The following is a 16,320-nucleotide window of genomic DNA, read 5'->3' as shown; positions in this document are numbered from 1 at the left end:
GGATATGGACTAAATTGTAAAAGTGGTGAAATAATAGGGGCAAATGTGTAAATGTGCTTAAATGAGTATTTTTGGTTAAATTAAATAGAGAGGTTATTAAATAAGTTAATTTTGAATATATTTAGATCAAGAAAAGTAGAATTCGAATCTAGATCGAGGGAAAACTAAAGTTATCGACTAATCGACTTATTCCGTCATTTTCACATCCAAGGTAAGTTTGTATGCGATAAATTTCATTATAAGTGTATTTTAAATGTTTTGATATTGTATAAGTTGTGAATATGAGACTTCGGATAAGTTCGACAATGACTCGATAGTAATTCGACATTCGAAATCCCAGTTGAACCTTAGGAATAGTTTAGGATACCAGTGACATGTCATTAGGAGAGACATTGAGTTGGCTTCGGGCCATGATTATCAGCTGATTTGGCTTCGGGCCATGATATCAGTGCTTCGGATATAAGTTACCTTGATTTGGCTTTGGGCCATGGTATAGGTACTTAGTGTGCAAGACTCCTGAGTATCCGACTTCTATTTCGAATGGTTCAACGGATAAATGAATGATGACTTTGGGAATGAAATTGGTACGAGATGGTACAGGTATGTGTATAAACTATATTAGCTTTGAATCGAGAAAATGTCGAAGAAATTATGTTGTTTTGTGAATTTGTAATTGAAATGTTTGGAAATTGATATGCATTTATATATTTATAATCAATTGTTGAATTATGTGTTTATGGTTATATTGAGTTTATTTCATACGAGCTTACTAAGCTATAAAGCTTACGTTGTTTATTTTCCTATGTTTTATAGTGATTTCAAGCTAGCTCAGATTGGGGATTTTCAGAGATTGCATCACTCTATCCATCTATCTATTGGTACCTATAAACTTTGGTATTGTAAGTATATGGCATGTATAGGGTCTTTGTGTCAAGATGGTTATGTTTTGGTATTAATTTTGGCCAATTGAATTAGCTTGTAAATGTATATGGCTTGGTTTGTATATATAGCCTTGAGTAATGGCTTATTTGGGGTTATTTTGGTATGGTTGAAACATGTATATATATACATATATGTTATGACTTGTTTAATGAGTTGGTTGATGGTTGTGGATTATTTTTGGACATTGGTTTGTTTGTGAAACTAGGCTAAAAGATACATATTTGGGAATGTATAGTTATTTGAATTGTATATGTGAATTAGGTATAAAATTAGATGGCATATTGTAACACCCCAAACCCGGCCCAGACGTTATGGCCGAATCTGACGTGCCACATTGGAGTTGAAACCCACGTTCCGTCTTAGTGTTTTTAAAAACCATATATTTTGTTGAGTTAACAAAGTGTATGGAAGCTGGGCACTAGGTAGGTATCCGAGACAGAGGAGGTGAGCCATGAAGGCTGCTTAAGTACCAAGCTCTTTGATTGGATCCAATCCTAGACATGCCCACAACCATAGCCACACTTTGTTATATCGAGTTTAAATTTGTTTAAGTGGACATCTTTGATAAATCGATTAATCGTGGCGTTGAGCTATTTTGAAAACAAGTATCGTTTTGAAAACACGTCCTAAGTCTAGCCCATCTGAATAATTATCAACCAGGTTTAAAGTTATTAAAATTAAAATAATCCCGAAAAGAAATAAAAGAAAAGTTAAAATGGCCTTATTACAACCCAAAAATAAATAATAATTAAAGGAAATTTAATGAAAACCAACGCTTATTTAAAAGTCCAAAGGCGATCACCGTGGCTACTCCGAATCCCCCTCCGGCCCAAGTCCCCACATCAAGGCTCACCTGCAAGGTTAAGGAAAGGGGGTGAGTTTGGAAACTCAGTGTGCAACAAGCCCCTTTCAGAGCCCAAAACAATAACAGCCTGTTGGGCCTATGCCCAAATCCAAACTCAACATGTACTGGGCCATAGCCCTTTTCATATTTCATATTTCATAACACTGGGCCGAAGCCTTTTCATATTTCATATTACTGGGCCGAAGCCTTTACTGTAAACGGTATGGCCCATAGGCCCATTTCAATATCACATGTAATGTCAATGAGAGAATACAAGCCCATTTGGGGAGACTACTCAACCCACCATCCGCTACTCTCCACCCGAACCAACCAACATACCATGTGGGGATTAACTCGACCCACCCCGCCATAACTCTCCACTGGCAGCATAGCTACTTTATCATATAACTGGAGGCCTAACCTCTTTTAATAACTGGGGCAAAAGCCCTTTTAATAACTGGGGCATAAGCCCTTTAATAACTGGGGCATAAGCCCTTTCATAACTGGGGCATAAGCCCTTTTGCACTTCCTCCATCCATATAAACCCAACCCAATGCATTTATGAATACACCATGTACATATCATACATATCATGTGCATATCATACATTTCATGTGCATATCATACATACCATGTTTATCAAAATCCCATGTATTAAAATTTACATTTAAACCCTAGGGGTATAATGGTCATTTTTACTTAGGGGCAAAATAGTCATTTTTATATTATAAGGGTAATATTGTAATTTTACCAAAAATTAGGGATTTTTCCATGTTCATGATCAGTTATTAACTATTCATTTGTTTAAACAGTGCTTCTGGCCCACTTTTAGCGAAACTGAGTTATTGGGCCTAAAACCCCTAATGGGCCCTACTTAGCCGATTTTGTCATCTAGGCCCATTTAGCCTATATCCATAACAGTATTAACAATCTTAACATGCAATTTAACAGATTTCCGTTTTCTACCAATTTTACCCAAATGGGCCCGAAAGCCTATTGGGCCCTATTGCAACCCCTCGAGGCCCAACTTACCGTGAATGCCAAAAATCACGTTCTTACCGTTTCCAATGTTCCTGATCATCATCTCAACGAATCTAACTAACTAATGAGCGTTCGCTTGCTCACGAGTCCTCGAAATGCCAGAATTTCGGCATTTCGGCTTTTCGGCATTTATCGCTTTAAGCTTATGAAAAAGGGTTTGTTACACACCTGTTTGCGATATTCCTCGTCGAGATCTCCTATGTGATTTCTCCTATAATCAACCTTTAATAGATCAGCTCACAATAATTGAACCAAAACAAGAACCCTCTAATATTAATACTTACACATTCGGCCACCATCCATAATGGCCTTAGGAACCTTACCTTTGCCGAGATTTATGACGAGATCTAGCTACTCCGGTGATCCAAGCTAATCCAAGTCAACACTATGCCTTGCTGCTCCTCCACTATAGAAACCATAAAAATATTAAAAAAAGAACCCTATAAGGCCTATACCCATATTCGGCCACTTCCCTAAACTAGAGGGGTTTCGGCTTTTGGCCACTAGATACTCTAGGAATCGTTTAGAGTTCGAGCACTTACCACAGTCTTTCTCCTCTTGAATCTGTTATGCCTAAAAGATGAGGGAATTGAACACCAACAAGTGAAAAGGAAATAGAGAGTTGCTGGTCAACAAAGATTCGGCACCCCCACTAGCTTCACTGATTTCGGCTTTTGGGTCACTGAAGAAAAAGTGGTTATGGACCAAAAAGGGTGTTGACAAAATAGTTGAAAGGCTTTTTAAAATAACAAGAATCGGCTAAAAAGAAAAAGAACAAGTGTATACCTTTATAAAGAAATCGACTTCCTTTGACTCCTTCGGGATTTGGCTTGTTGCTATTCAGTTAGCAATGAAAAGAATGATAGGTTCGGCTTTTACTATAAATGAAAGAGAGGAAGAATGAGAGGTAGAAAGTTTGTGGAAGAAATAACGGAAAAGAAAAGAAAGGGATTAGAAAATAATAATAAAAAAATGAGAAAATTGTTCAGCTTTTGGGAAAAAAATAGAAAAGAATATGAGCAAAAAGAGATAAGATAAGATTAGAATAAAATAAAATCCTTTTCCAATTTTAATTCCTTCCTTCTCCTTAATTCATGGCCAAAATCGAGTTTGAATTTAATTGAACTCTCCATCTGAAAGCAGAGATCCACCACTCATGACTCCTCCTGTAGCTGGTACCGTTTCAATCCCATAGGTCCTTCCCACGCTGTTCAGCAAAAAGAAACACCATTTTGCATGATAACGCTGTTCGAACTCGGGACCTCCAGTTTGCCCAAAGACGCTTGGCCATTGGGACGCGCATTTGTTTTCAATAATATACCGTCACATTTTATCTTAAAGGTTACTCTGAAGTCCGTTCATTTTAAAATATAACATTAAAACATACCTTCGCTGGACTCGAACCCTGGACCTCCGTCCGCCTTGCGCCCATGCCCGTCTTCTTGCCGCCACTGCACCAGCTTCCTTCCTTGCTAATATATGGTCACAATAAATTATAAACCTTACCTTGAGCCTCGCCCACTTTAAAAATAAAACAAGATTCGCTCGCGTAAGGAATCGAACATGCACCCTCTCCATATGTCCAGCATGCTGCTGCCACTGCGCCACAGGTGCTCTTTATGTTAAATTATACCCGCAACTCCTCTTAACCCTTGTTCTAGCCACGATCTTCATATTTAAAAAAAAACCCAAATTGTGTACACCGCGCCTTGAACCCAGGCTCCTCCCTAGCGTCCTCCTAGCGTCCTTAGCCACTGGGCCAGATGCCTGCTTGTGCTAAAACTCAACCCCAATTTATTAATGAAGCCTACTACCCAGATTCCCTTAAGAGGCCAAATTAAAACAATTTTTTTCCTAGAGTTTAAACACCAAAACAACAATACTTTTATAACTATTATCTTCTCTTTTTTTCCATATAATAATAATTATAAAATTTTATAAAATTTCAAATATCAATAATACAATAAATAATAATAATTTTCATAAAAAATTTCAAACATACTTACAGTAATATTTTTCTAATAATAATAATTTTATCTCATAATACTAATTAAAATTTCATAAAAATTTAAAATATCCGTAATAATAAATATAGTAAAAATTTTCTAGTAGTAAAAATTCTTTCTTAAACGATAATAATTAAAACTTCTTAATTATTCAGATTTTCTTCTATCCGAACCCCAGACTCAAAGCCCAACTCTTCTGGGCCCAATTATTGGGGCGTTACACATATTGTGGTAGTTTGTGATTTGTATTGATGGGTAATGAAATGGTATGGAATATGCTTATTATGAGATTGATTTTATGCCTATTATGCCTTGCTTTGGTGCCTTTGAATTGTGGTGTAGGTACATGTATTTAGGGTGGCAAATTGGCTTGGTAAATAGCCTATTTTTGTCCACACGGGTAGAGACATGGGCGTGTGTCTCAGCCGTGTGCGACACACGGTCATGTTACACGGGTGTATGTCCCAGCCGTATGTGACACACGGTCATGTTAGACGGCCGTGTGTCCCCTGGTGTTGAATTTGAAACCAAGTAAGAATGCTCTACACGGCCTCACACACAAGCGTGTGACTTGGCCGTGTGGTATAAGTCAGTAAATCTTATAGTTTTGGCACAGCCTAGCACATGACCTAACACACGGGCGTGTGTGTTGGCTGTGTGACCCAAGTCAAAGAGTTACACGGGGTCAGACACGGGCTGGGGCACGACCATGTGCTCCAAATTCGAATGTCCACACGGCCTGTGACGTGGGCGTGGCCACACGGGCGTGTGTCCCCTGTATTTAAGAAAATTTTTTAAGTGTTCAAAAATTTTCAAAGTTATCGGTTTTGTCCCGAGCCACTCCTAATGTATGTTTAGGGCCTCGTAGGCTCGTATTAGGGACAAAAATGATTGAGATTGTTTGATGAATGCTTGAATTTTGAAAATGTATGCTAAGCGGATGTTTAATTGTTTTATAAGTGTAGCGACGTAAAAAAAAATTTAGCTTCGCTTGGTCGCTAATTGTGGCGATTTATTAAACATTTGAAAACCAACTTTCGATTTTATTAAAAAAGGGAGTCGCCACCGATCTTTTTTCTAGGTGTGACCGGACACCTAATAAACCATCCTTTTTTAGAAAAAGAAAACTTATTATTGTACAAAAATGAGGGCCGAATTTAGGTCTACGTCAAAAGTCAAGAGAAAAATTGGGGTTCGGGAGTCAATTACGCGCGAGGAAGGTATTAGCACCCTCGCGACGCCCAAAATTGGTATCTCATAAACATGTGTTGACTTGATTTTCAAAAATACGAGTTCAATATAATATTTAATCGTGATCCGATTGAAAAATGAGAATTTTAGTTTTCGATTTTTAGAAAGGGTGTCCTGCTTTTTAACACAAGCCGACGAATTTCACCCAACATAGCGATGAAATCGATAGCTTAATATTAAATCGGTACATTGCCTTATTTTTGAAATTAATTAAAACATGAGAAAAAATATTCCTAAAGTGAGAAATTAAAAATAGATAAAGGACGAAAAAAATGATATCATTAATGAAAAATATTAACATGGAATACTAGAATATTAGAATAACAATAATAATGATATTTACAAAATAAAAACAAATCATGTACTAATAATAAAATAGGAAAAATGATATATTTGGTAATAATAATATAAAATAATAATATGTACATAAAAATACATATATATATATGCATATAATAAAAGTATGTAATAATAATAATAATAATATCTACAATAAAAGAAAATATTAGGAAACGTACATAAAAAATATATACATAAAAATATACAACAATAATATAAAATAATGATATGTACAAATATATATATATGTATATATATATACATATGTACATAAAATATACATTAATATAATAATAGTTATAATAATACTAGCAATAGTAATAATTTGAAATAATAATATATACACAATATGGTATTTAAAAAAAAATATATATATATATATATATATATATATAATAGTATTTAAGAATATATACATAAGAAATATATAACTAATGGCATTAAAAATATATACATAATATATATAAAATACCTAAAAAAGGGGGGAAAGAAGAGAGAAGGGAGGAGGAAAGGAAATCCATTAGGGGGGTCACCGGTCGATCGTCGATCGTCGCCGTCATGCCACCGTGGGCGTGGTGGTAGGAAAAGGTAATTTTTTTAACAATATATGTATATATAAAGAAAGAAAAAAACAACACAAAAAAAAGAAAGAAAAAAGATTCAAAGAAGAGGAAAAAAGGAAAAAATGCAACCTTTTTATTGATGTTTCTTTTGTGTTCAAAATTTGAAAGGATTTTTGTGTTTGTCTCCTCTTTTTTTTTCAATCTTTTCAAAATCCTCTTCCTTTTTTTTACATGATTTTTGAATGGCTTTTTATAGCCATCTTTTACATGATTTTCTTTTTTTTTTCTATTTTGTAGGTGGTGGTGGTAGACAATGGGAGGAAAAATGGGGCAAGTGGGAAAGTGGTTAGGTGGCTAGGTTTTTTTATCTTTTTTGTTAGGTTTTTTTTTTCTTCTTTTTTTTTTTTTGGGTTAGGTTTTTTTAGGGTAGGTTTTTCTTTTTTTTTTTTTCTTTTGTTTTTTTTGGGTTAGGTTTTTTTTAGGGGGCTTAATGGGCTTTTGAATTGGGTTTGGGTAGATGTAAATGGGTCATGGGTTAAGGGTTTTAGTGGGTTTAGAGGTTTGGTTGGGTTTTCATATAATTGGGCCGGGCAATTTGGGCTTCTATTGCCCCTCTTTGCTCATTGTCGTTAACGATAATAGAGCAAAGACTTTCAAGGAAGACCAAACTTGCCGGTCTTGCTAGGTCTTGACTTGCTTTGGAACTCTTCTTGTTTAGTTAGTCTCTTTTCAATCCACCGCATCTTGTAGCTTTGGTTCAATCCATCGCAAATTCGGAGATATGCCTTGTAGCTTCAATCTGCTCCAAAGTAACTTCAAGGATATGAGATTTGTGGCTTCGATCCGCTTCACGTAACTTCGAAAGATAAGATCTACAATTTCAATATGCTCTTTTATCGCTTCAGGAGATAAGGTTTTGGTCTTCTCTCTGCGACTCGGAAAGGCAAGATCGATGCCTCGATCAACTCCACTTGCAACTTTAAGGAAACAGAATCGGCGTCTTCAATCGACTTCAATCTTTATTCTCTTCTCGGCATGTGATCCCGAGCTCAACTCATTTTTCGCAATATGAATTGACTCACTAAAAACAGACATTAAAAGCAGAAATTGAAAATAGCTCAGCGCGTGAGCCAAGGCTCAACTCACTTCTCGCAATATGAGTTGATTTTTTTGAAAGGCAGAAATTGAAAAACGAAAATTGAAAATACCTCAGCATGTGAACCGAGGCTCAACTCACCTCTCGCAGAAATTAAAAAGCTCAACTCACCTCTCGCAATATGAGTTGAATTTTTTGGAAAAAAAAACAGAATTGAAAATAGCTCAAAGACGTGAGCCAAGGCTCAACTCACTTCTCGCAATATGAGTTGATTTTTGAAAATGAAATTTGAAAAACAGATTTTGAAAATACCTCGACATGTAACCCGAGGCTCAACTCACATCTCGCAATGTGAGTTGATTTTTTTGAAAAATATAAATTGAAAAAATACCTCAGTGTGTGATCTGAAGCTCAACTCACCTCTCGCAATATGAGTTGATTTTTTTGAAAGATAGAAATTGAAAATAGCTCAGCACATGAGCCAAGGGTCAACTCACCTCTCGCAATATAAGTTGATTTTTTGAAAACAGAAATTGAAAATACCTCAACGTGTCTTGAGGCTCAACTCATTTCTCGCAATATGAGTTGAATTTTGAAAACAGAAATTGAAATTACCTCAGCGTGTCCCGAGGCTCAACTCACCTCTCGCAATATGAGTTGATTTTTTTTGAAAGGCAGAAATTGAAAAATGGAAATTGAAAATACCTCGACGTGTGATCTGAGGCTCAACTCACCTCTCGCAATACGAGTTGACTTTTTTGACAACAGAAATTGAAATTACCTCAGCGTGTCCTGAGGCTCAACTCACCTCTCGCAATATGAGTTGATTTTTTTGAAAGGCAAAAATTGAAAACGGAAATTGAAAATACCTCGGCGTGTGACTCGAGGCTCAACTCGCCACTGCATAATCTGAGTTGATTTTTTGACAACAGAAATTGAAATTACCTCAGCGTGTCCTGAGGCTCAACTCACCTCTCGCAATATGAGTTGATTTTTTTGAAAGACAAAAATTGAAAAACGGAAATTGAAAATACCTCGGCGTGTGACCTGAGGCTCAACTCGCCTCTCGCAATACGAGTTGAAATTAAAACATAAAATTGAAAATACCTCAGCGTGCCCGAGGCTCAACTCACCTCTAGTAATATGAGTTGATTTTTTTGACAACAGAAATTGAAATTACCTCAGCGTGTCCTGAGGCTCAACTCACCTCTCACAATATGAGTTGATTTTGAAAAAGTAGAAATTAAAAGGTTCAACCTACCTCTCGCAATATGAGTTGATTCTTGAACAACGTAAATTGAAAACAGAATTGAAAATACCTCAACGTGACTCGAGGCTCAACTCACCTCTCGCAATATGAGTTGAAATTAAAACACAAAATTGAAAATACCTCAACGTGCCCGAGGCTCAACTCACCTCTAGCAATATGAGTTGATTTTGAAAACAAAAATTAAAAGGCTTAACTCACCTCTCGCAATATGAGTCAATTTAAAACATAAACTAAAAATACCTCAAGTGTGCCCGAGGCTCAACTCACTTCTCGCAATATGAGTTGATTTTGAAAACAAAATTAAAAATACCTCAACGTGTCTTGAGGCTCAACTCATCTCTCGCAATATGAGTTGATTAAAACACAAAATTGAAAATACCTCAACAGTGCCCGAGGCTCAACTCACCTCTAGCAATATGAGTTGATTTTGAAAAACAAAAATTAAAAGGCTTAACTCACCTCTCGCAATATGAGTCAATTTAAAACTAAAAATACCTCAGCGTGTCCCGAGGCTCAACTCACTTCTCAAATATGAGTTGATTTTGAAAACAACAATTAAAAATACCTCAACGTGTCTTGAGGCTCAACTCATCTCTCGCAATATGAGTTGATTTTCCTTGAAAAGCATGAATTAAAAACATCAAAATACCAAAACCTATCCTTTGGTAGAATTCGGGTGTCTTTTCCTTTGATTCAGTTCGACTCTCATTCAAGATTTCTTGCTATGTTGGAGTACCTGTATATGCCATGTATGATGTTATCATGATATGCACATGTTTGTCTTAAATGCTTTTATGCCTACATGATTATGCAAAGGCTCCTTAAGCATGTTTGTCGATGTCCATTTAGCCACGATTGTTGAGGATCTGTGTTCATTGCTTTGATTCTCGACTTTCTCTTGAGCCTTATACCGTCTTCAAGCTTCACGAGTAATCGACGTTTCTCAGATATCACTCTTTTGCCCCCGATTGAACTTTGTTCTTACTTTGAGACTCTTGTGCTTATCAAATTTTCATCCAGGTAATGCTTAACATTTCTTTTGCTTAGAGTATGTCATTTCACCATTTATCATGTAAATAAACACATAATGAGATGCATGAAAAAGGTCAGATAGGGACAAAAATGATATTTCATATTCATCTATTTCAAATGTGGCAAACAAAGCAAGTTAACCAATGAGAGTAAAAAAATGTCAAAAAGAAAGAAAGGATCGTATTCAACGGATACAAATGCTCTAGATATTCAACACATGAACTCTTCCTCGTTCCTCAATCAAAAATCTTTTCGAGCGCGGCTTCTTGCGTAGAAGATTTCGAGCTTTCAGAAATGCTTCAAATACTGTAGTCTCACTGTTTGACCCGCTGTTAAAATGCCACGCTCTTTAAGCCAGGTTTACCTCATTAGGACGCCCTCTCGGGTTTTCATCCTAATCTTTTGTGCTAATCAAGACGCCCTTTGCGGGTTTTCGCCTTGATCCCTTTTTTTTTTTGATGCCCTTTTCGGGTTTTCATCTCAAGCATAATATTTCTTCACAGCATCTGAGTTCACTGGATTCAGTAGCTCCTTGCCATCCATCTCGGTAAGGATCAAAGGTCCTCCTGAAAATGCCTTCTTTACGACGTATGGTCCTTCCCAATTTGGTGCCCATTTTCCTCGCAGGTCCTTTTGTATTGGGAGAATCATTCTCAGTACGAGTTCTCCTTCGTGGAATTCTCTTGGCCATACTTTCTTGTCATGGGCCGCGATCATTCTCTTCTGGTACATCTGCTCGTGACAAATTGCTCTTAGACGTTTTTCTTCGATGAGGTTCAACTAATCATATCGAGCTCGAACCCATTCTCGCTTCTTCTAACTTTAATTCCATTAAGACTCGCAGGAGGGATCTCAACCTCAATAGGTAGCACGCTTCCATTCCGTAAGCCGAGAGAAAGGAGTTGCTCCGTAGATGTTCGCACAGATGTGCGATATGCAAACAAAGCAAATGGAAGCTTCTCGTGCCAATCTTTATATGTCTCGATTATTTTCCCAATGATCCTCTTAATATTTTTATTGGTCGCTTCAGCCCCGCTCATCTTTAGGCGATAGGGCGAGGAGTTATGATGCTTTATTTGGAACTCGCTCACACACTTCTTTCATCATCTTATTGTTCGATTCGTGGCACTATCTGAAATGATTCTTTCAGCAAACCATACCGGTAAATGATTTCCTTTTTCAAAAACACAAAACTGCAGTCCTCGTCACATTGGCAAACAAGCGGCATCTATCCATTTTGTGAAGTAATCAATAACCACAAAACGAATCGATGTCCATTTGATGCTTTTGGAGAAATTGACCTATGACATCCATGCCCCACATAGAAAAAGGCCACGGAGAAGTCATGACATGAAGGGGTGAAGGGCTACATGAATTTTATCGCCATAGATTTGACATTTGTGGCATTTTCGCAAAATTGATTCATCATTTTCCATTGTCACCAATAATAACCGAGTCTCATGATCTTTCGCCATATTGAAACCATTGGCATGCGTTTTGCAAATTCCTCATGGACCTCTTCAAGTATTTTTCGCTTCAACATTATCCACACATCTCAAAAGCATCGATCCTTTCCTCTTTTATACAGATATCCCCATCAAGAACAAATCCATTGCCATTCTTCTAATTGTTCTTTTATCGTTCTCATTCGCTTGTTCGGGATACCTTTGATTCTTGATATATTCTAAGATATCATAGAACCAAGGCCGTCCGTCTACTTCTTTCTCAATGCTACAACAAAGTGCGGGGACCTCGATATGCTCATTTTGAGGGCATTATTTCGCTTCTTTACTTGCTTTGAACATTGAAGCCAAAGTGGCTGTGGCATCACCAATTGATTCTCTTCTCGTGGGAAGTAATGAAAAGTTATTTCTTTGAATTCCTTGATCAATCTAGCCACTAAATCTCAGACTTAATCAATTTTAAGTCCTCACTTCTCATTCTCCATGGATTTGGTAAATCACTAGGGCTGAATCCCCGTACACCTCCAAGATCTTGATGTTTCGTTCGATAGTCGCACGAAGCCCGGATAATACAGCCTCATATTACGAGATATTATTGGTACGAAGAAGTTCGGTCTTGCGATGGCGGATAATGATTCCCGTCCGGTGATATTAAGTCCTCACTTCTCATTCTCCACGGATTTGGTAAATCACTAGGGCTGAGTCCCCGTACACCTCCAAGATCTTGATGTTTCGTTCGATAGCTGCACGAAGCCCGATGATACAGGCCTCATATTCTGAGATATTATTGGTACAGAAGAAGTTCGGTCTTGCGATAAGCGGATAATGATTCCGTCTGGTGATACCAGGATTGCTCCAATTCCATGCCCTAAAGCATTTGACGCACCATCAAAGCACATCTTCCATGACTTCTCTTTTGATGACTCGGATTCTATTTCTGTGATGCACATTAAATCTTCATCTGGGAAATCGAATCTTAAAGGCTCATATTCCTCTGTCGTTTGAGTTGCTAAGAAGTCAGCTATTGCACTCCTTTTGTCGACTTTTAGCTCATATAGACGACGTCATATTCTGATAGTAAGATCTGCCATCGTGCCATTCTTCCTGAGAGTGCGGGTGATTCCATCATGTATCTTATTGGGTCCAGCTTTGAAATTAGCCATGTCGTGTGATACAACATATATTGTCTGAGTCTCCGAGCTACCCAAACCAGAGCACAACAATATTTCTCAATGGACGAATATTTTGCCTCATATTCAGTGAACTTTTTACTGAGGTAGTAGATCGTTTTTTCTTTCTTTCCTGACTCATCGTGTTGCCCCAGTACGCAACCCATTGAACTTTCGAACACAGTCAAATACAATATCAATGGTCTTCCAAGAGTTAGCGGTACTAGCACTGGAGGACTGGACAAATATTGTTTTATCTTATCAAAAGCCACCTGGCATTCCTCGTTCCATTCTCCCGGGTTATGTTTTCGAAGAAGCCGAAAGATTGGGTCGCATTGGTTGGTAAGTTGAGCGATAAATCGGGCGATGCAGTTTAATCTCCCTAAAAATCCTCTAACTTCCTTTTGCGTACACGAATGTGGTAATTCTTGGATGGCTTTTATTTTATCTGAATCCACTTCTATACCTCTTTCACTGACAATGAAGCCTAGCAACTTTCCCGAGGTAGCCCCAAATGTACATTTGGCTGAATTAAGCTTTAGCTAAAACTTTCTCAACCTTTCGAACAACTTCTTGAGGTGCACTACATGCTCTTCTTCCCCTTGGGATTTAGCAATCATGTCGTCGACGTAGACTTCTATTTCTTTATGCATCATGTCATGGAATAACGTCACCATAGCCCTCTGATATGTTGCCCCAGCTTTCTTTAACCCGAATAGCATCACCTTGTAGCAGAACGTTCCCCACATTGTTATGAAGGTAGTTTTCTCCATATCCTCAAGGGCCATCTTGATCTGATTATACCCCGAGAATCCATCCATGAAAGAAAACAATGAATGTTTTGCTGTGTTGTCCACCAACGTGTCAATATGTGGCAAGGGAAAATTATCTTTTGGGCTTGCTCGATTCAGGTCACGGTAATCCATGCACATTCGTACTTTGCCATCTTTCTTTGGTACCGGGACTATGTTAGCCACCCATTCTGGATATTTGGAGGGTTGTAGGAAGCCAGCGTCAAATTGTTTCTTGACTTCCTCTTTTATTTTCAACAGCATTTCGGGTCTCGTCCGTCTTAATTTTTGCTGGATGGGCTTGCATTCTGGCTTTAATGGGAGCTTATGGACCACTAAATCTTCATCTAGCCCTGGCATGTCCTGGTATGACCATGCGAAAACATCTTTGTATTCGCGGAGTAAAGTGATCAAACTATGCCTGGTACTCTCTGAAATAGAAGTCCCAATCTTCACTTCTTGTTTCCTCTCTTCAGTGCCCAAATTTATTGTTTCCACAGATTCTTCATGAGGTAAAATCTGTTTATCCTCTTGTTCCACCATTCTTAGCAAGTCAGGAGACGAAACATAGTCTTCAGCATTTTCTTCAGCTTCGAATTCTCCAAAACAAACAGCCTTCTCAAAATTAATTTCAGGACTCGTAACAGGCTTGTTCATGCTGTTGACATCTGAGCACCTGAAAGTTGAATGGAAAAGGGAACTATAGAGGGGCATCCAAGTATTGAAACCAACAAACGAAATGTTATGGCATAGGATGAGGCAAATGTAAGGATTGGCTATGACATGAGAAAATGATTATGAAATTAGTGATAATGTGAAAGATTATGACGAAATGCATCTTCATTGATATTCATTTGAATGATAAAGAGCGAATGAAGGCTCTTACAAAAGAATTCTATTATATATAAGGACATAACAGAATGTTAACGTTTGAGCATTACTCTGAAGACTTATAAACTACAAGAAGGTCCTCGGTAGTCCAATTGTTCAACATGAAACCAGGAGGGCAAGGGCGAATGCTCGAGACATCTTTACTTGCACCAGCCCCTTTGTCAATGACATTTATACTGACATTCTGAAAACCCCTTTCAATTAACCCCAGCATGTTTCGTGGATCATCTTGTCCAGGGTACATCATTCCCGCAGATGTAAATGTTTTTGACAAAGGAGGGTACTCTATTGGTTCCCATTCTGGTTCTCGGCCCAAAGTTCTTGCAATTCTTCTCTCTTGATCCTTCTTCCACTGTCTTCTTCTTTGACGCATGTCAGGCTGGAACCCCAAACCGTATCGGGCCCTGTGGTGTACTAGCTTTAAAGCCCTGACTATTCCTTGCAGATATCTTCCATTGAATTCAGCCTCCATTACTCTAGCTTGTCGGCGCGTTTTATACGGATGACGTGGTTCCAGTCTTGTGGTATTACAACCTGCGAATTATATATTTTATCTTCAATGACCGAGTATGGGATATGCAATGTATGAATAAATGCATGAATGAATGCATGAATGTCAAATGAATGTCGATCATGAATGAATATGCAAAAATTTGGTGTTAATTTCAAGATAGCCCCTATTTAGGCATTTCCTTAATCAAAGGAGTATTACACAATGTTTTGGTCACTCTTATAATTGACTCCTCCATTAGAAACCCGTTTTTGGCAACCAATCTCTAATCAACACCTTCCTAACAAGATGCCTTCGATGCATGATGAAAAATAAAAATACAGACAAACGACCTTGGTTAGCGCAACACATATAAACAGAGAAAAACTGTGGTAAATCTAACAAATTAAGCTACTTGGTCCAATGGACTCGATTCCTTGCTTAGAAAGCACAAATGTAAAAGAAATAGAAGGTAAGATGTGCTTTTCCGTGTACTTATTTGGTGACTACTAAACGAGTGGAGGTTCGGCATGGCTCTAGTTGGGTGGCTCGTATGGTTCACTATATGCGGTTTTGGTTCTAGACAGTACTCGAATTGCTCGTACTATCATCTCGCTAAGATTAGCACGAAGCCTCGGTCATAACCCATCACAGCTCACGAGTTCAATTCGAGGATTACATTTACTTATGCCTATGCGGAGGGACAAGTTAACTCACGAAAGCATAAGTCATATGTAACCCAAAGTATTCACTAGCTTTGTCTGGAGGGACGAGTTAACTCACGAAGGCATAGCGTTTACTTTCACTTAAACGGACGGAGCCGGGTATAGAGCTCATGTTATGCAACAAAATGCACGTGCACAGTGTGGGGAGAAACTTGCAAACCTTTATTATTTTAAAACTACAAAACTAAAACGAAAGATAAAACAAATTAGGAGATACGTATGTATGATTTTTTCAAAACAAAACTTAAGGATCATGATTAAATATTAATTTTAACACGGAAATTTGAAAATTTTGACAACACGCGTTTAATTCAACTCGACTCTCAAAATGGAGTTCCCGATGGAGTCGCCAAATGTGCGACGTAAAAAAAATTTAGTTTCGCTTGGTCGCTAATTGTGGCGATTTA

Source organism: Gossypium arboreum, chromosome 6, assembly GCF_025698485.1.
Source record: "Gossypium arboreum isolate Shixiya-1 chromosome 6, ASM2569848v2, whole genome shotgun sequence".
Classification (NCBI taxonomy): Eukaryota; Viridiplantae; Streptophyta; class Magnoliopsida; order Malvales; family Malvaceae; genus Gossypium; species Gossypium arboreum.
The sequence above is the reverse complement of the archived record's forward strand: the minus strand, read 5'-3'. Positions refer to the sequence as shown.